Source organism: Callithrix jacchus, chromosome 4, assembly GCF_049354715.1.
Source record: "Callithrix jacchus isolate 240 chromosome 4, calJac240_pri, whole genome shotgun sequence".
Taxonomy (NCBI): Eukaryota; Metazoa; Chordata; class Mammalia; order Primates; family Cebidae; genus Callithrix; species Callithrix jacchus.
Window position 1 is genome coordinate 16,693,161 of NC_133505.1, and position 21,501 is coordinate 16,714,661.

General features: G+C 39.1%; 2 protein-coding genes across 13 annotated transcripts in view; both read right to left on the reverse strand.

Moving 5' to 3' along the window:
- The window catches only part of LOC108591112 (uncharacterized), a 147,120-nt gene that overhangs the window by 79,279 nt on the left and 46,340 nt on the right, over positions 1-21,501 (reverse strand). The window lies entirely within an intron of this gene.
- RNF182 (ring finger protein 182) overlaps positions 1-21,501 on the reverse strand; it is a 72,347-nt gene that overhangs the window by 3,903 nt on the left and 46,943 nt on the right. The window lies entirely within an intron of this gene.

The window sequence follows — 21,501 nt, forward strand, 5'->3', positions numbered from 1 at the left end:
AATATGCATAACTATGTCTCTAGAAATGAAGAAATCACTTGTGCATGGTTATCAAGAAACATTCAACATTCACTTACTCATCTACTTTATTTCACGTAAACTCTTTCTGTAGTAAAAGGAAAGTGTAATATAATCTACAGTCCTAACCATTACTATTATTACTATTACTGGTCATTTCCAGCTTTGGACAAATGGCTGAAGGTTGGTTTCATATGCACAGTCAGTTCTCAATTTCAGTACTAATGGAAGGAGCAGTAATATAGAAAATTTCCAAATTATTTTTAATTAGCTTTAATATATATGGTATTTTTAGTATTGATTCACCTTAAATTATGTTTGACTTAGAGAAATATCAAAATATATTTGAATTTCTGAGCACACCTCCAAGCAGTAATAGCAGAAAGTTGCCATAACAGTTCTGAGGGCAGAGAGTAGCTGTGCTAGACATTTAATTTGCTGTGGATCGTACTGCACTAACAGAGAAAGGCAGTGGGTAGCTGAATTTAGATAACTTTAAAAATCATGAATAGTTGACTTGTTAATACATATTACCTTTATTTCAATTTAAGACTTTAATTTTTAATTGATTTCCTATTCTATGAGAATGTATAATGGGTAGCAGTGGCAAAAAGAAGTCAGTCCATAGAATCTCTGGTAGCCAAAATGTGGGTAGGATTTTTTAAGTACAGTTTACTGTGCATGTATGCCTGTATTTCAAAACTGGTACCATGAACCAATCTCTATGTATCCAGCCTAACACACACACAAAAAAGATATACAGACAAACATCAACTCTTCTCTCTCCTTTCCTTCCATGTGCCGTAATGATTTTCCTCATTCCTCATCCTGATCCCATTCAGGATACACATGCCCATCTCACTGTAAAACATGACCATGTCCTGCTCACAATTCCACAAGGCTTGTGTTTCTTCCTCCTGTGAGAAGGACATCTTCAGGATGACAGTCAAAGAATAGGAAGAAGTTCTATCCTGGTCACAACACCCAATCCTAGCTCCCTTTATGGGACAGTCCCTAGCCCTTGGCAGTACACTAGTGATCTGTTCACCTGGAAAGCTCCCATTCATTCCCTGCTGAACACAGGCTCCTACAACAGTACCCCTGGTGGCCACACACAGACCTAGGCCCACCCAAATGGAACATGTCATGTGTTCTTGGCAGCCACACCCCCACCAAGCCTTAATGTCCTCCTGAATCCAGAGGTTAGAAAGCTGATGGCCCAGTAAGGTTAGCAGCAGTATCTGTCCCCATTGCCAGAGAAAGGATTGAGGTATGTGGAGTCATGTGAAAAAGGAAAAGAAAGTATGTAAACACATACATAAAGACATCAGAAAAAAAGTAAAACATCCAATGAAGATAACCAGGCAAAATTACATCTAGAGGCACAGAAAGCTAGAGTAGACACATGAGTGTTTATGCATACGTGAGAACACATTAGAACATCAGCATTTGACAGTCAGCAGGTCACATTCCCACTTCCTGTACCAAGCTTCCAGCCATTAGAAGAGTAGCAGTAACACTCTATGTTGGGCCAGCCACAATTTCTAGCTGATAATTATGTGAATCTAAATTATTTCCTTGACAATAGAGGCTATTATTTGAAACAAAGCTTTCTTTTGTTACAGAAATACTCTTATCAGATTACTGAGTATGCTAAGATAGAGTGTTATGTGATTATAATGTTCATATTTATAAAAATTTATATGAGACTTCTCAGTAGCATGCAAAGAAAATACTCAATATTCAAATATCCAATAAAAAATATGCCTACTCTAATGCCAAGGTCAACTCCAGCAAACCTATTCCATCAGCAGGAAAGCCTTCAAGTCCTGCCTCCAAGAATGGCTCTTCCGGGCAGGACCAGGTGACAGCCTTGAACTCTGGTAGCATCCCTGGAAATGCAGCCAACACAAGTATTTCTTCCTGAAATAGTGGAAAATGGCCTTGGTATACCAGAAGAATGGGATCACACGTGGGCTCAGAGAATGACAGCAAGGTTTGAGTGGAAGTTCTCAGGGGATGGCTGGAGAGCCAGAAGGGACATGGAGTGGGACGATGGTTTTCCGCTGGAATCAGGCAACTCAGTGGCCTGGACTCTCCTCTGACTGCCCTGGCCAAACTCCATGTCATTCCACCGGCCCCTGGACTGCCAGCCTGCCAGCATCTGTCAGTGTGGTCTTGCCCTGTGGCATTCCTCTCAGCATCCACCCACTTGTGTGTCTCAGGGTTTTTATAGGTACAGGATGGGAATGTGATGGGCCAGGGTGGTCTTGGGAAATACAACAGTTGGGTGTGAAGGCAGGCATGCCTGTCCTCACCTAGGTCTGTGACAGGTCTGGGGATGGAGCCCTAGCCAGGGACCATGTCCTTCTCTACCCAGCACTTCCCTGCCCCCTTTCTGTATCAATTATAAAATAAGCTTTGTGTTAGATGATTTTGCCCAATAATAGGTCAATGCAAGTGTCCTAAACACGTTTAAGGTAGGCTTTGCTAAGATACGATGCTTGGTAGGTTAGGTATATTAAATGCATTTTCTTTCAACTTAAGTATTTTCAACTTCCAGAGAGTTTATTGGGATGTGACCCTGTCATAAGTTGAAAAGCATCTGTATTTCTCTATCCACATATGATTTTAAAGACACAAATAAACACAATCTTTTTCTTGTTTTTTATTAGTATCATACCAAGTTTTCTGCATCTTGCTTTTCCTACTCAAAAATAGCTCATTCAACTGAGATAGCCCTAAATTCCATTTATAATGGCTGCATGATATTTCACCATTTGGATGTATTGTAATATATCCAACCATTCCTCTCCTGGTGGGCATATTTGTCTCCATTTTTCCCCCAACACAAACAGTAATGCTGAACACAACCTTGTGATATATATCCTTACATGTGGGTGCTTTTATTTCTTTAGGAGAACAAGGAACAGAATTTCTGGGTCAAACAGATACTACTTGTAATCTATTTTGCCAGATTGCTTTCCAAAAAGGCTATAACACACATTCAACTAGTGATACTAGTATTCTTTCTCCTGAATAGCAATAGTTATTGAACTTTCAAGTTTTGCCAGTCTAAGGCAAAGAAACCCCTTGGTTTCTTTCCATTCTTCTGATACTTTTTATTACCAGTATCTGTACATTTTGTTAAATGCTTTTGTAGCATCTATTGATGTGATCATATGATTTTCTGCCTTTAAATACATCATGTAATAAACTGCACTGATAAATTTTGACTTTTATATTCTTGGAATAAACCCTACTTGGTCACAGTTGGGTCCTCAAATACAGTTATGGGTTCTATCTGCTAATATTTTATTTAGACATTTTGCAACTGTATTCAAAATTAAATTGGTCTCTAGATTTTTTTGTGCTCTGTTAGGTTTCAGCATTAAAAGTATGCTTATATTATAAGTGAAACAGGAGGTTTTCATTTTCTGGAACAGTTTAAATGCTGATAAAGTTATATGTTCTTTAAGTTACATAAAACTCAACTAATTTCATATGATTCCATTGTAATTTTCAATAGTAGATCTTTAATCATTTTTCGATCTCTTTTAGTGTTACTGTCCTATTCAAATGTTCCATTTCTTCCCAGGTTAAATTTAGACATTTACATTTGACAAAGGAAAAATACATTTCTTCTCATTTTTCAAATTCATTCCCATAGAGCTCAGCGGACTCTGTTACCTTCTTTGCATCCCCTCTGCCCCTCTGGTTGTTTCTTTTCTCACTTACAGTCTTCTAACTTGTTTTACTCCTTATTAATTTCCTAATCAAACTATTTTACTGTGCTTTTCAAAGACCAGCTAATATATGTGTTTATCCTTTCTGTTACTTTAATTTTATTAATTTCAGCTTTTATCTTTATTAGTCCCCCTAATTTATTGCTGTTTGTTTTGTTTTCTCCCAATTCATACTAAGAATACACTTTATCTTTATGCTTAAATACTAAAAATATCTAAAGACTATAGATACAGCTTTCTCTCTATTCCATTGCTTGTGGAATAGATTGTGTACCTTGTATTGATTTCCAAATGGCTTGTGATTTGACTTTTGATTTCTCCTTTGATATAAAGGTTACATAGGGCAAGGCACTGTGGCTCACGCCTATAATCCCAACACTTCAGGAGGCCGAGGGTGGAGGGTCACTTGAGCCTAGGAGTTTGAGACTAGCCAGGGTAATATAGTGAGACCCTCTCTCTATTTTAAAAAAAAAAAATTAATAAATTTTAAGAAGGTTATATAGAGTTTTCTTAAATTTCTAAATAAAGTTTCTTCTTTATTACTTTATGTTATTCATAATAGTAAGGTATTATGATCAGGGAACAAAATCTATAAAAAAATCTCTTCCTCTCGGTGGTCGTAAAAGGAGGAAAACTAACACTGAAGCTGGCCTCAATGTCGTAATCTGGTTATAGCATGTGGGCTAGTTTCAAACAGGTTAAAAGAAAATCTCTTCCTTTTAATTTATTATGGTACTCTTTGTGGTCAAGTATGTGATCATTTTTCTAAGTTATCTAGAAAGAAACATTCTGTGTGGTTCTAGAATATCTATTAAACCTAACTTTATCAGTTTCTGAATCACCAAGGTATGTGCAAGGTTATGACAGGTTGAAACAGGTGAGAGAGATTTATTTAAGTGTCTCATCATAAATATATTTGCATTTCTGACAGTTCTGTTTCACAGAGTTAGTAGCCTACACAGATAGCTTTATTTTCTTCATAAACCCTGCCTCTTTGTCATTATATAATGTCTTTCCTTATTCTCTGTATGGCTTTCCCTTAAATACCAAGCTTTATACCTTATCTGAAGCTTACATTGCTAGTTCTACTGACTCTGCGTTTGCTTGGGATGTATGTGCACCCTTTCCATTCCATTTTCCATTACTTTATTTCAAATGTTTCTTAGAAATAGCTGCCAGGGACATGGTGCACAACGTATAATCCCAGCAGTTTGGGAGGCCAAGACGGGTAGATCGCTTGAGCCCAAGAGTTGGAGCCCAGCCTAGGCAACAAGGCAAAAGTCTGTCTCTACAAAACAGACAAAAATTTGCCAGGCATGTTGGTGCACACCTGTGGTCCCAGCTACTCAGAAGGCTGAGGTGAGAGGATCACTTGAGCCCAGGAGGTTGAGGCAGCAGTAAGCTGTGATTGTACCACTGCACTCCAGTCTGGGCAACAGAGAGAGCATGTCTGAAAACACACACGCATGCACACACACACAAAAACCAGCATACTACTTGGTTTTACTTTTCTGGGGGAGATGGGGAACAGGGACAGGTTCCTGATCTGTCACCCAGGCTGGAGTGTAGTGGCGTGATGTTGACTCACTGCAACCTTCTCAGTGCAGGTCAAGCAATCTTCCTGCCTCAGGCCCTGGAGTAGCTGGGATCAAAGGTGTGCACCACCATGCTTAGCTAATTTTTCCATTTTTAGTAGAGACAGGGTTTTGCCATGTTTCCCAGGCTGGTCCCAAACTCCTGGACTCAAGTGATCCACCTACCTTGGGCTCCCAAAATGCTGGGATTACAGGTATGAGCCACTGTGCCTGACCTGGGTTTTGAATTTTAACTCAGTCTGACAATTTTCCCATTAAAACGTTTAATGAATTTTTAAAATTTGTTATTTTTCTAAGTTCATTCACATTTAATGTAAAGACTGTTATATATTAACTCATTCTTTCCTTCTCACTTGATTTAATTGATTAAAAATTCCAAATATATCCCTTTTGTTAGCTTCCTTCATCTCAAGGTCTGTGTTTCTCATTAACTTTTTGTTGAGTTATTTTTTGTTTGGTATTATTATTTTTTCAGAAAATAGATGATGATACTTCTGAATTCTTACATAGTAATAAATTTCCTCCTGACAGGGAAATGCATGGGATTTTCAGGCTGCTGGCTGCTGTCTTTTTCTCTCTGAAACCAACCCAATAGTCCCATAGACTATTCTTTTTTTTTTTTTTTTTTTATAAACCTAGATTGCCCTTTCTTGCCTTAAAGCTTATAACTTATATTTGTTTTATCTGAGCTCCTTCCTCAGCAGAGGACTTTCAGGCCTCTCAAAAATAGTATCAAAGAACTGAAACTCACCAGATCACCACACCAGATGAGGGGCCCCTCATTCATCATGACCGCTTCCTTGCCCCTCTCTAGTTCCTGTTTTCTTACACATGGTTGCATTTCTTCCTTGTTATATAAAACCCTGGTTTTAGTCTGTCAGAGAGATGGATTTGAGAAGAATCGCAAATCTCCTCAGCCACAGTACCCAATTAAAGGCTTCTTCCTTGGCAATACTCATTGTCTCAGTGATTGGCTTTCTGTGCAGCGAGCAAGTAGGGCCTAGGCCAAACCCTTGGTATTTTGGTAACATCTTCATGGTCTGCTGAAATTACTATTTCTAAGTTTTCTGTGTCATGGATGAGAAATCTGCTGCTAGTCTGATACTTCTTCATGGCAAGTAATTTGCTCTCTCTGTCTAGAAGTTTCTAATATTTTGCTTCTTATTCTTGATATTTCAAGGACTTTTCCAATAAATCCAGAGGTGTCTTTTCTTTTTTATAAATTTTGCCTAGAACTTAATAAGCCATTTGAATTTACAGATTCAAGTCCTGATTTTTAAACTCAAAAAATTTGTTTCTTTTATTTATTTAATTACTGCCTTTCTTCCATCTGTTCCTTTTTCTCTTTCTGGCTCTCTTGTTACTCACATGTTATATATCCTGGATCTATTTTCTTTTGTGATTTCCATTCCTTTATGTTTTTATCTGTATTTTCATATTCTTCTACTTGACCAACTAAGCTACCAATTCAAGCCTCAAGAATGCTCATCATCACCTTCAGTTCATTTACTAAAATGTTTGATGGGGGAATCATGCATTTCATCTCTAGAAAGTCTTCTTGTGCTGCATCTGTATCTCCTAATGTGCTCTTTCTATTTTTTGTCAGTTTGTCATCTGTCTCTGGCTGCCGCTCTATCACATTCAGCGTGAGTTCTGTCTGTTCTTGTAGACTGTCTTCCCTTTAGTTGCAGTGCCAATATTTTTCTTTGTTATATCACTGGGGTTCAGGTCTGATTGTTGAAGAACCCATGGAACTGAAGTTCTATGAGTAGGGGGAAGCAAAATAGTCTCTTCTCTTGTGATCTAGCAATGTGACAGCAGGTAGGCTTCCAGGACACTTCCAAGGCCTCCTGCTCCAAAGGACACCCCCAACTGTTGATTTTCTCCTTGGTCTCTTGTGGAACACACACAACACAAACACATGCCATGGGGTGAGGGTGAGTTTCAGTTTTCCTCCCAGGAGTCCCCACCTCTGTAGGTCAAGCTCGTCATAGTATCCAATGCATCATGACCCTCTGATGGGATTTATCCAATGGATGCCAGCCCTTAGTACCAGCCCAACCTATGAAGGAAGCCCCCATCCTCTCCCCACTCCCCATCCTCAACTTTCACAAAGTTTGGGGTTTCACCTGCACTCAGGGTCTGCTGGCTCCAGGAGTAGTTGGGATCCGGAAAGGCAGATAGAGTACAATTAAGAGATCAAGATAGAAAGCCACTTATTTTGCTATCTTTCAAGAATCCCTGCCAACTGTAATTCCTAGAGTATTTTTCCCCAGTATTTACCTACATGGGAAACATGGAAATTTGTGATAAAAGTTTAATTTGGGGAGAACATAGGCAATACTAATCTTGTTCAGTGACTATCACATAAAGATATATACCAAATTGATATTCATCCCTACGTTCATAACTTCTTCATGGTAAGTAATTTACTTTTAGAAGTCTCCATTTGGCACATTATTTTGTTTTACTTTCACTATTGCAAACTATCTCATTCTAAGAATCCATAAACTGAACACTTAAGTGTTTGAGAATCATTTTCCTTTGCCTTTGGCTATCTTTCCTAAGCAATGCCTTTCAAGTTCTATCTTTTTTTTTTTTTTCTATTGAGACGGAGTTTCGCTCTTGTTGCCCAGGCTGGAGTGCAATGGTGTGACCTTGTCTCACTGCAACCTCCGCCTCCTGGGTTCAGGCAATTCTCCTGCCTCAGCCTCCTGAGTAGCTGGGATTACAGGCACGTGCCACCATGCCCAGCTGATTTTTTGTATTTTTAGTAGAGACGGGGTTTCACCATGTTGACCAGGATGGTCTTGATCTCTCGTGATCCACCTGCCTCGGCCTCCCAAAGTGCTGGGATTACAGGCATGAGCCACTGCGCCCAGCCCTCAAGTTCTACCTTTTAATTTGGAGAGCTGTATTTCTATATACTAATTAAATCCAAAATCCATTAGATAATAATTCTTTATATTTTTACATTTTAAAAACACTTGTGTTTTTTTAGTAGATTGTCTTGAGCCTTTGCTGTTTGGATCTTGAACTGTTTTGGGGTCTTCCTCCCCACTTTTTCATGATGTAACTCTTCTATTTCAAATTTTTAAATTTATTAATAGACCATCTTATCTAAATATTCTTTGCCCTAGCCCCTGTCATGTGTGGCAGCTTGTCTGCAAATATGGATGTAATAATTCTCCACAGCCCTGTATAAACCACCTTCTACAATGTGACCTTTTCATCTGATAACAGGAAGAGGAATCTGTTTTTCTCCACCTCTTAAATCTTGGCCTTGTGACTTGCTTTGACAAACATTAAGAGTTTGAAGCAAATTTGTGACCTAAGGATGTTTTGAAGCTTCTGCTCTTGCTCTCTCGGAATTCTGAAGCCACTATCAAAGAAGTCCAGGCTAGCCTCTTGGAAGATGAGAAACCACAGAGAGAAAGGCCCAGATAAAAGCCAGCACCAATGCCAGTCATGTGAGTGAGACCATTAGAGACTATCCAGCCTCAACTAACCACCAGAGACAACACCCATTTGAATGAGTGGCCCCATGAAAGAGCAGCTGAACAATGTGCCCCACTGAGCCCAGTAGAAAAGCTGAGCCACAGACTCATGAACAAATAAAATGGCTGTTGTTTCCAGCCACTAGTTTTGAGGTGGTTTTGTAACAATAGATAGCCAAAATAACATGCTAAACTATTTCTTTCCAAACTAATCCAAAGCCAATCTCTGTCCAAAGAAATTGTCTCATTTATCAATGAGTTACATGCCTACCTGGAAGACTCTTTTATGAACTTTGAAGCTGTCCAATCCATAGATCTTGCAAGTTTTGTTTTAGATACTATTGGTCAAAATACAGTTTCTATGTATTCTTCCATGCATAAATTTTAATAATTTGTATTATAATAACTTCTATTAATTCAAGTCTTTTTAAAAAGCTAAAAAATTTTGGAAACACTGCATAACCTCTACTACAGTAAGGGGAAATTACAATTCCCACATAATAGGCATATGAACATCCTTCAAAGTTAAGTATCTTTCCTAAGATTATATGAAAACTCAGAACAAAAAAAGTCAAGATATAGTTGAGCTGCAAAAAAAAAAAAAAAAACAGAGTTGTTACTGTGATCCTACTATTTGTCTATCCAGGGCTCTATGCTGTGTATTCCTTCATTGTCCATATGACTTAATTGTATAGGTCTTAAGGTAAGCTTCAGTTCTTCAATTTTTTTTTTTTTTTTTTTGAGATAGAGTCTCTCTCCCTCACACAGACTGGAGTGCAGTGGTGCAATCTCAGCTCACTGCAACCTCCACCTCCTGGGTTCAAGCGATTCTCCTTCCTCAGCTTTCTGTGTCGCTGGGATTACAGGTGTGCACCACCACGCCTGGATAATTTTTGTATTTTTAGTAGAGATGGGGTTTCACCATGTTGACCAAGCTGATCTCGAACCCTGACCTCAGGTGATCCACCCACCTCAGCCTCCCAAAGTGCTAGATTATAAGCATGAGTCACCTCACCTGGCCTCTTCAAAATAATTCATATATGGTTTCACATAGCCTAAATCATTCTCATGGAATCTATCAACCATTTTAATTTGGCATCAACAGGAGAGATTATATTTTTCCCCTTATAAAAAGACAACTGTCAAATTTCAACTCTCATTTCCAGAATACTCCTCCCATCCGGGAAAATAAATGTTATCTTATCTAGATGATAAGATAATATATTTTAAAGGGCTCTGTAACAAGAAAACTGATACAAGTTAAGGTATTGTCATTTTCATTATCTATGGTTTCTGTTTTTAGAAATGGTGCTAAATACCTGCTTCAATGTTCAATTTATTTTTGTGCAAAATGGAGCATCATTTTTCAAACACTTTCATTTCTTGATCATCAGTTTTTATGATGCCTTAAATTCTTTGACTAATAACTCTATCTTCGAAAACATATGAGAGATTCTTGCACTTGTAGCATCATTTTTCTTTGTGAGTATCAAGGCAGAACATTGGTTTTTATACTCAGCTATTGATAAAATATACACACTTGCCATCTCTCTGACACCCAATTGCTCATTCATAAAACCCTATGCTCCTAACCTCATTATTTATAAAGCCTGAGTCCCAAATTAAGCTTAAACCACACATGTGGCATCTACCTCCAATGAAGTCCAGTTTTTCCACCTAGCGATTCAGAAACTGACTTCTAGTTAGAGCTTGAAAGACTCACATTACTGTTAATAATTACTAACAATAATATGCTGGCCTCAGTCCCAATTATCACAGTTATCCCTTAAGGAACATTAATAATAATATTTGAACTTTGTAGAGATGATGGTCTCGAAATTAAGGGTTTTACTATGCCTTTCATTAAAAACAATCCTTCTCGCTATAATAAAAGACTCCAACTCAAAAACCCTAAAAAGAATAGGCTCAACAAATCCCAAGTGCTCATTCTTGAAGGACCATCAGCTGACTCTAGAATAATTCAACCCACAATACCCATAACCCCTAATGGTTGTTTGGCAGCATAAAGAGCAATTCCAGAAAGCCTCCCTCAACAATTGAAACTCTTACTTCCCCCCTCCTTCAAGAACAAGCAATTTAATTTGATGGAGTCATAATCTATTTATTAGGATACAGCCAAGTTAATGACCTAGCAATCTAAGTTATTAGTTTTGGAAGAGAGGCCATGATTTTTATATATGGAGTTGTGATTAATGCTGTGCTGTTTGCCAGCCTTTTTTTTTTTTTTTTTTTTGAGATGGATTCTTGCTCTGTTGCCAGGCTGGAGTACAGTACCATGATCTCAGCTCACTTCAACATCCGTCTCCCAGGTTCAAACAATTCCCCTGCCTCAGCCTCCTAAGTGGCTGGGACTACAGGCACATGCCACTACGCCCAGCCAATTTTTTTGTATTTTAGTAGAGACAGGATTGCACCATGGCCGGGAAGGTCTCGAACTCCTGAACTGGTGATCCACCCACCTCGGTCTCCCAAAGTGCTGGGATTACAGGCGTGAGCCACCCCTCCCAGGCCTGCCAGCAGTTTTAAACCAATAAATGTTCAGCAATAACAGAGAAAAAAACTGGTACTCCCTATACTTAGGTATCCACATCTGCTTTCTTCTTCAAGACCCTGGATGTGCAACCAGAAGTATGACCATCTCTTGCAGGCAGTCTTAAAACGGAAGCACCTAGCATCTAGAGTCAGGAGACCGTGATTTGGTCTGGCTCTGACACTGTGATCTTGGACTAACCTGCCTCACAAACTGATTGTGAGGATTCAATGAAATTGTTTAGGTACAAATATTTTACATAAATAAGCACTATATGGATGCGACTAGAAATTCAGAAATAATGGATCCATTGATATGGTACTTCAGCATTCTAAATTGGAGGTACAGAGACTATTCATTGAACATAGTATCACAGGTTTTCCATCTACAGATAGAGCAGATAGTAAGTAAAGCACAATTTGCCAATATTCTAATAATTTATACTACCTGATGAGTTGAGAGGGAAATGTCATTCTCTTATATTTATATTATGTATATGAACACTAAGAAGTAATATATAAAGCTTGTAAATTTAGATTTTTTGCTTAGTACCTTACTCTTTATTTGGAAGAGGCAAACAAAGATATAATTTAAAATCATGGTTAATAAGAATATGGCCTGAAAATTACATTATTAAAAATGACTGAATCCTCTTTCATTAGACAAACTTCTTTCCTTTTAACTTCTTCCTTCGTAATTTCCCTCGGCCAAAGTTTAATAAAACTCTCTAACCTTATCAAGAAAAACTAAAAAGTCTAAAGAAATTAGCATAGGTTATATGTACCATTTCTACAATTTCAAATTTAGGTAGATGATTTTGATGCCTATTTCACTAAATGGAACTGATACAGGATACCACACATACACACGTGCACGCGCGCGCACACACACGCACACACTCCCTCCAAACAACTTTTAATTTTTTGTAATTGGTTTTCTTTTAGAAGACAGAAGTAACAGATTTATTGGTCAAAAAAGTACATGATTATACTCCCAAAGCCATGGCTGAAAATCACCAACTGTCCATCAATAGTGATTGACAGAAAAGTCATCTTCAACTGTGATAGAACTTACTTAAAAGAGCAATAGTTGAGCTCGGGGTTTTGTTTGTTTTTTGTAAAGACAGAATTTTGGTATATTGTCCAGACTGGTCTCACACTCCTGGCCTCGAGCAATCCTCCTGCCTTGGCCTCCCAACGTGCTGGGATTACAGACATGAGCCACTGCATCTGGTTAGGTTAGGTTTTAATTCTTGATGGACCCATGACATAGCTCTCTTCTGATATTATCACTTTCACTTAATTATTCAGCAAGCATTTACTTAATGTCTATTAAATGTCATGCCATGTACAAGATGCTGGGGATGCAAAGACAATGAAGACAAGGTTCCTGAAAGCAGAGGCTGATTGTAAAGGCAAATGCATCCTTTTCTGCCCTTATCTTGTCTCACCTGTCCTCCACCTTCTTCCCAGTGACTACAACCCTTACTCCTGAAACTATCTATTCTCATGGGTTCCATGACATCATATTCTCTCAGTTTTCTTCCTAGTTCACTGACCACTATTCTCAATCTTCTCTGCCAGCTCCTCTTCTACCAAATCCCTAAATGTTGGAACTCCCTAGCCCTTGCTTGCACTCTTTCCCTCGGATTGTTTCATCTCCTCCAGTAGCTTTGAATACCGTGACATGATGACTGCCTCTCAGTTTGTGTCTGCAGCCTATCCTTTCCCTCTGAGTTACAGAGTGCCTAGAGCACCTCCACTTGTATTAACACAAACATTTCAAATTTAACAGGTCTAACACAAGTTTCCATCCTCACCTCTCTCTACCACCCAATTGTTTCCTGCAGTTTCCCACATTTTAATAAATGGCACCACCATTCTCTCAGTTTTTCAAAAACTAGGAGTCACCTTTGGTTCTACATTATACCTCAGTCCTCATGTCCAATCCATTGGCAAGTCAGTCAATTCAACCAAAGTATGTTTCCAATCTTCCAATTTCATCATCATCAACATCCTAATCCAGGCTTTGACCTTGTTCATTGCAGAACTCTCTAATTTATCTTCTAATCTTGCTCCACTATAAATTTTCATTGCAATGACCAAAGTAAGCTTCTTAAAATGTAAATGGAATTACATTTATCATCTGTTTATGACACTTAAATCGTTTTTCGTTACATAGAGATTAAAATCCAAACTCTACACAGCAAGGTACTGTATGATCTGGCCTCTGCCTTCCCTCCAACCCTGTCTTGAACCACTGCTCACAATGTTTTCCTGCCACACTGGCCTTTGCTAACTTCCATAAACAGTCTAAAGTCTTTCATGCTTTAGGCTATCTGTTCAAGTGAAATGTCATTCTAATCTCATCCCTTCTTAGAGATCTTCTTAGTCCATTTTGTGCTACTATAAAGAAATACCTTGATGCTGAGTAACTTATAAAGAAAAGAGGTTTATTTGATTCTCCATTCTGGCTGGCTGGAAAGTTCGGGACTGGACATGTGCACCTGATGAGGGTCTCAGGCTGCTTCTATTTGTGGGAAGAAATGTAAAGGAGCTGATGTGTGCAGAGATCACATGGCAAGACAGGAAGCCAGAAACGGGGAGATGCCAGGCTCTTTTTAACAGTGAGTGCTCAAGGGAACTAACAGAATAAGAATTCATTCACCCCCAAAGAAGATCATGAAAGATCTGATCAAATTTCAACATGGTCTGGAAGGGACAAATAACCAAAACCATAGCAGATCTCAATATAAACTCCTCAAGGAAGTCCTCCCCAATTACTCATTTTCAAAATACTTTATGCCTTATTTTCTATTATGGCACTCTCTTTACTTCCTTCAACAAATTTCAAGAAGCCCAATTTAACTAATTTGTTTGTCCTAAATTTCTACTATTACAATGTAAAAATAAGAACCACTAATATGTTGCTTACCATTCTAAAGTACCTATCACAAGCCTGCATGGAGTAGATACTCAATAAATACTTGCCATATAAATATACTGAAATGTCTCCAAGACTCCTCCCACCTCTTCCAATCTGTAAATGGTATACCACACCCTTCTGAGTGTGTGAAGTCAGCACTTTGTCTTAATAAATATTCTTGAATGCTATACATTTTATAATGTATGTTTTCAGATTATAAATTTAATACTCCAACATGTCCATAAAAATATCAAATTGGCTGAACTTCCCAAGAAATCTATAAACATGGAAAATAAGGATGTAAAAAGATTTGTAAGTCATAGCATCTAGGAAGTTCTCAATATATGTTGAAAAAATGAAAGAATTCCATTATTCTTCTTCATCATTTAAAATCTCCAATTTGATAGATATTTGTCCACATTCAGGCCAGGTTTAGGCTCACCAAAGGTATCTATTAATAAAATTCAGAGAATCAAATTTCCATAGGATTGTTTCTCTGTAAATGTCCAGATACAACCTGAAGAAGTATCCTTTATCCTTAAGGCTTTTAAATTTTCTACAACTGTTTCTTTACATAATAAGCAAGATGGTTATCACTACAATATCTAAGTATTCACAATGTTCTAAAAATTATAAATATAGTTAAAGCTAGAAAGGTATTATTTTTATAATATTAACCTGAAATAAAAACAAAGCCACAAACCAAAATGTTTTGCTCACTTTCCATAATTCTAAATAATATACCATCTCTTCTCCAGCATTAATAAAAATGGCTACAACACCTCATGAGATGAAGTCGATTTCTGTTCATCAAGGTCTAACGGTACTCTCAGCAGAAATGTCACCAATCCAATTAATAAAATGCCTCAATTAATAATGGGCAAAAAGATTTTTAAAGGAAATAGAAACACTTTCTATATCCTACCACATTTAATACATGCCTTAATCCAAGCTGGACAAGAAGAAAAAGAACTATAGATTAAATTTTATTAAATTTATTTGCCCCAAGTGGCTTTTCTCAATAGGCCTTTTAGAATCAATCTTAATGAATGTGTTGCTTTGCAATACAGCTGCATAATGTGGCATTATTGATTGACATATATTCACTGTGAAGATTAGGATAAAGTGAAAGCCTGCAGCGTTTTTTAAATGAGACAAAATGGAAGGAGGATTCAAGATGGTGCGGTAAGAACAACTCAGGAGTGCAGCTCTCAGTGAATGCTCAGAGGGTGAGTCAAAGCCGCATTTCCAGACGGATCTTTGTTGCCCACAGAACGGGGAAAATCCCAGGTGTAGGAGAGACACAGGATGCAAACGCAGCCGTTTTGGCTGTTGCGGCTGCTTCGGCCAGCGCCACAGCACAGCAGCACTCTGCAACAATCCGCACAAAACACACTGGCCCGGGTGCCCTGCTAAACCAGCAATCTGAGATTTGGGAGGGCGGATTAGCGTATCCATCTGATTAAATAGGACTTGGACAGTGAGCCAGACCAGGAGATTCCTGGGAAATGGCGTTTGAGCCAGCGCAGTGGCTCGCTGCATGGGAAATCACACAGATCCCGGTGCTCTAACAGCGGGCAACTGAAACACCTGGGAGAGAGCCATCCGTTCAACTTAAAAAAAAAAAAGGAAGGCGCTCTGAGGCAGGGAGCCAGGTGAGCAGGCTCAGTGGGTTTCACCCCCACAGGGACAAACAAAACGGCAATTTGAAATGCTCCGGGTGGAGAGTTTCACTGCGGGCACAGCTGAACCCAGGATGGTACAGCTCGGTGGGGGAGGGGCATCCGCCATTACCGAGGCAATCCACCCCTACTGAGATACACTCCCATTGCTGATGCAGCCTGCCATTGCCAAGGCAACCCGCCATAACAGAGAGACTCCACTGCAGGGCGGAGCCCATGGCAGCAGGGCAGAGCCCGCGGCGGAGCCCGCAGCAACAGGGCGGACCCCACATCAGCAGGGCGGAGCCTCGGCAGGCAAATAGTGACTAGACTGCCTCCTGGCTGGGCAGGACAGTGCAATGGACACTCATAAAGAAAGCCCCAACTCCCCGAGACAGAGTATCTGAGGAAAAAAAGGGGTTTTAAGAGTTCTGCTGCAGCAGACATAAACGTAGCAGCCTAACAGCCCTGAATGAACAACGGAGCTCACAGCTCAGTACTTGAGCTCCTATAAAGTACAGACCATCTCCTCAAGCAGCTCCCTGACCCCTGTATATCCAGAGTCACCTCAAAAAGGACTGATCAGACTGACATTAGGCGGGCATCATTCTGGGACAAAGATAGCAGAAGAAGAAACTGGTAGCATCCCTCACTGTTCTGCAGCTGCTATAGGTGCACCCCAGACAAGCAGGGCCTGGAGTGGACCTCAACAGTCATACAGCAGAGGGGCTAGACTGGTAGAAGGAAAACCAAGTAACAGAAATATTTCATCATCAACAATCTGGGCCTCCACTCAGAGACCCAATCGAAAAGTCAGCAACTACTCAGATGACAGGTGGATAAATAGACAAAGATGGGAAGAAACCAGCGCAAAAAGGAGGAAAACACCTGAAACCAGAACACCTCGCCTCCTATAAAGGACCAAAACTCCTCACCAGCAAGGGAACAAAGCTGGATGAAGAATGACTGTGATGAAATGACGGAATCAGACTTCAGAAGGTGGGTAATGAGAAACTTCTGTGAGCTAAAAGAACATGTTCTAAATCAATGCAGAGAAACTAAGAACCTTGAAAAAAGATTTGAGGAAATGATAACAAGAATGGATAATTTAGAGAGGAATATGAATGAATTGAAGGAGCTAAAAAACACAACACGAGAACTTCGCAAAGCATGCACAAGTTTCAACAGCCAAATTGACCAAGCAGAAGAAAGAATATCAGAAGTCGAAGATCAACTCAATGAAATAAAATGAGAAACCAAGATTAGAGAAAAAAATGCAAAAAGGAATGAACAAAGTCTCCAAGAAATGTGGGACTATGTGAAGAGACCTAACCTACGTTTGATAGGTGTACCAGAAGGGGACGAAAAGAACGAATTCAAGCTGGAAAATACTCTTCAGAATATTATCCAGGAAAATTTCCCCAACCTAGCAAGGCAGGCCAACACTCAAATCCAGGAAATACAGAGACCACCACAAAGATATTTTGCAAGAAGAGCAACCCCAAGGCACATAATCGTCAGATTCACCAGGGTTGAAATGAAGGAGAAAATACTAAGAGCAGCCAGAGAGAAAGGTCGGGTCACCCACAAAGGGAAGCCCATTAGACTCACAACAGATCTCTTGGCAGAAACTCTACAAGCAAGAAGAGAGTGGGGGCCAATATTCAACATCCTTAAAGAAAAGAACTTTCAACCTAGAATTTCATATTCAGCCAAACTGAGCTTCATAAGTGAAGGAAAACTAAAATCCTTTGCAAACAAGCAAGTACTCAGAGATTTTGTCACCACCAGGCCTGCTTTACAAGAGCTCCTGAAAGAGGCACTACACATAGAAAGGAACAACCAATACCAGCCATTCCTAAAACACACTAAATGCTGAAGGGCATCAACAAAATGAAGAATCTTCATCAACTAACGGGCAAAACAGCGAGCTAGCAGCAAAATGGCAGTATCAAATTCACACATAACAATATTAACCCTAAATGTAAATGGGCTAAATGCACCAATCAAAAGACACAGACTGGCAAATTGGATAAAAGGCCAAAACCCATCGGTGTGCTGTGTCCAGGAAACCCATCTCACATGCAAGGATACACAAAGGCTCAAAATAAAGGGATGGAGGAAGATTTACCAAGCAAATGGACAGCCAAAAAAAGCAGGAGTTGCAATTCTCATCTCTGATAAAATAGACTTTAAAGCAACAAAGATCAAAAGAGACAAAGAAGGCCATTACATAATGGTAAAAGGATCGATCCAACAAGAAGAGCTAACGATCCTAAATATATATGGACCCAATACAGGAGCACCCAGAGGATATAAGGCAAGTTCTTAATGATTTACAAAGAGACTTAGACTCCCACACAATAATAGTGGGAGACTTTAACACTCCACTGTCAATATTAGACAGATCAACCAGACAGAAAATTAACAAGGATATCCAGGGCTTGAACTCAGACATGGAACAAGCAAACCTGATAGACATTTACAGAACTCTCCACCCCAAATCCACAGAATATACATTCTTCTCAGCACCACATCACACCTACTCTAAAACTGACCACATAATTGGAAGTAAAGCACTCCTCAGCAAATGCAAAACAACGGAAATCATAACAAACAGTCTCTCAGACCATAGGGCAATCAAGTTAGAACTCAGAATTCAGAAATTAACCCAGAATCGCACAGCTTCATGGAAACTGAACAACTGGCTCTTGAATGTTGACTGGATAAACAATGAAATAAAGGCAGAAATAAAGAAGTTCTTCGAAACCAATGAGAACGAAGACACAACATGCCAGAATCTCTGGGACACATTTAAAGCAGTCTCTAGAGGAAAATATATAGCAATAAGTGCCCATATGAGGAGAATGGAGAGATCCAAAATTGACACCCTATCGTCAAAATTGAAAGAGCTAGAGGAGCAAGATCAAAAAAACTCAAAACCTAGCAGAAGACAAGAAATAACTAAGATCAGAGCAGAACTGAAGGAGATAGAGACATGAAAAACCCTTCAAAAAATCAATAAATCCAAGAGCTGGTTTTTTGAAAAGATCAACAAAATGCACCACTAGCTAGACTGATAAAAAAGAAAAGAGAGAACAACCAAATAGATGCAATAAAAAACGATAAAGGGGAAATCACCACAGATTCCACAGAAATTCAAACCATCATCAGAGAATATTACAAACAACTCTATGCACATAAACTAGTAAACCTAGAAGAAATGGATAAATTCCTGGACACCTGTGTCCTCCCAAGCCTAAACCAGGAAGAAGCCGAAACTATGAATAGACCAATAACAAGGTCTGAAGTCGAGGCAGCAATTAAGAGCCTACCACACAAAAAAAGTCCAGGTCCAGATGGGTTCACAGCCGAATTCTACTAGACACACAAAGAGGAACTGGTACCATTCCTTCTGAAACTATTCCAAATAATCCAAAAAGAGGGAATCCTTCCCAAATCATTTTATGAGACCAACATCATCCTGTTACCAAAACCCGGCAGAGACCCAACAAGAAAAGAAAACTTCAGGCCAATATCCATGATGAACATAGATGCAAAAATCTTCAATAAAATACTGGCAAGCCGATTGCAACAGCACATCAAAATCTTATCCATCATGATCAAGTAGGATTCATCCCGGGGATGCAAGGCTGGTTCAACATACGCAAGTCTATAAAGGTAATTCACCACATAAACAGAACCAAAAACAAAACATGATTATCTCAATTGACGCAGAGAAGGCATTTGACAAAATACAACAGCTCTTTATGCTAAAAACCCTCAATAAACTCGGTATCAGTGGAACGTATCTCAAAGTAATAAAAGCTATTTACGACAAACCAACTGCCAATATCATACTGAATGGGCAAAAACTGGAAGCATTCCCTTCGAAATCCAGCACTAAACAAGGATGACCTCTTTCACCACTCCTATTCAATATAGTACTGGAAGTTCTAGCCAGAGCAATCAAGCAAGAAAAAGAAATAAAGGGTATTCAAATAGGAAAAGTGGAAGCCAAATTGTCACTATTTGCAGACGACATGATAATATACCTAGAAGACCCCATCGCCTCAGCCCAAAAACTCCTGAAACTGATAAGCAACTTCAGCAAAGTCTCAGGATATAAAATCAATGTGCAAAAATCACAAGCATTCCTATACACCAATAACAGTCTTAAAGAAAGCCAAATCAAGAACAAACTGCCATTCACAATTGCTACAAAAAGAATAAAATACCTAGGAATACAACTCACAAGGAACGTAAGGGACCTCTTCAAGGAAAACTACAAACCACTGCTCAATGAAATAAGAGAGGACACAAACAGATGGAGAAACATTCCATGTTCATGGTTAGGAAGAATTAATATTGTGAAAATGGCTATACTGCCCAAAGTAATTTACAGAATCAACGCTATCCCCATCAAGCTACCATTGACTTTCTTCACAGAACTGGAAAAAAACACCATGAACTTCATATGGAACCAAAAGAGAGCCCGCATAGCCAAGTCAATTCTAAGCAAAAAGAACACAGCAGGGGGCATCACACTACCGGATTTCAAACTATACTACAAGGCTACAGTAATCAAAACAGCATGGTACTGATACCAAAACAGAGATATAGACCAATGGAACAGAACAGAGGCATTGGAGGCAACACAACATATCTACAACCATACAATCTTTGATAAACCTGACAAAAACAAGCAATGGGGAAAGGATTCCCTGTTCAATAAATGGTGTTGGGAAAACTGGCTAGCCATGTGCAGAAAGCAGAAACTGGACCCCTTTCTGACACCTTACACTAAAATTAACTCCAGATGGATTCAAGACTTAAACATAAGATCTGGCACCATAAAAACCCTAGAAGGAAATCTAGGCAAAACCATTCAGGACATAGGAGTAGGCAAGGACTTCATGAACAGAACACCAAAAGCATTGGCAACAAAAGCCAAAATAGACAAATGGGACCTAATCAAACTCCACAGCTTCTGCACAGCAAAAGAAACAGTGCCTAGAGTGAATCGGCAACCAACAGGATGGAAAAAAACTTTTGCAGTCTACCCATCTGACAAAGGGCTGATATCCAGAATTTACAAAGAACTCAAACAGATTTACAGGAAAAAAACAAACAAGCCCATTCAAAAATGGGCAAAGGATATGAACAGACACTTTACAAAAGAAGACATACAAGAGGCCAACAAATATATGAAAAAATGCTCATCGTCACTGGTCATTAGAGAGATGCAAATCAAAACCACATTGAGATACCATCTCACGCCAGTTAGAACGGTGATCATTTAAAAATCTGGAGACAACAGATGCTGGAGAGGATGTGGAGAAATAGGAACACTTTTACACTGTTTTTGGGAGTGTAAACTAGTTCAACCATTGTGGAAGACAGTGTGGCGATTCCTCAAGGCCTTAGAAATAGAAATTCCAGTTGACCCAGCAATCCCATTACTGGGTATATATCCAAAGGACTATAAATCGTTCTACTATAAGGACA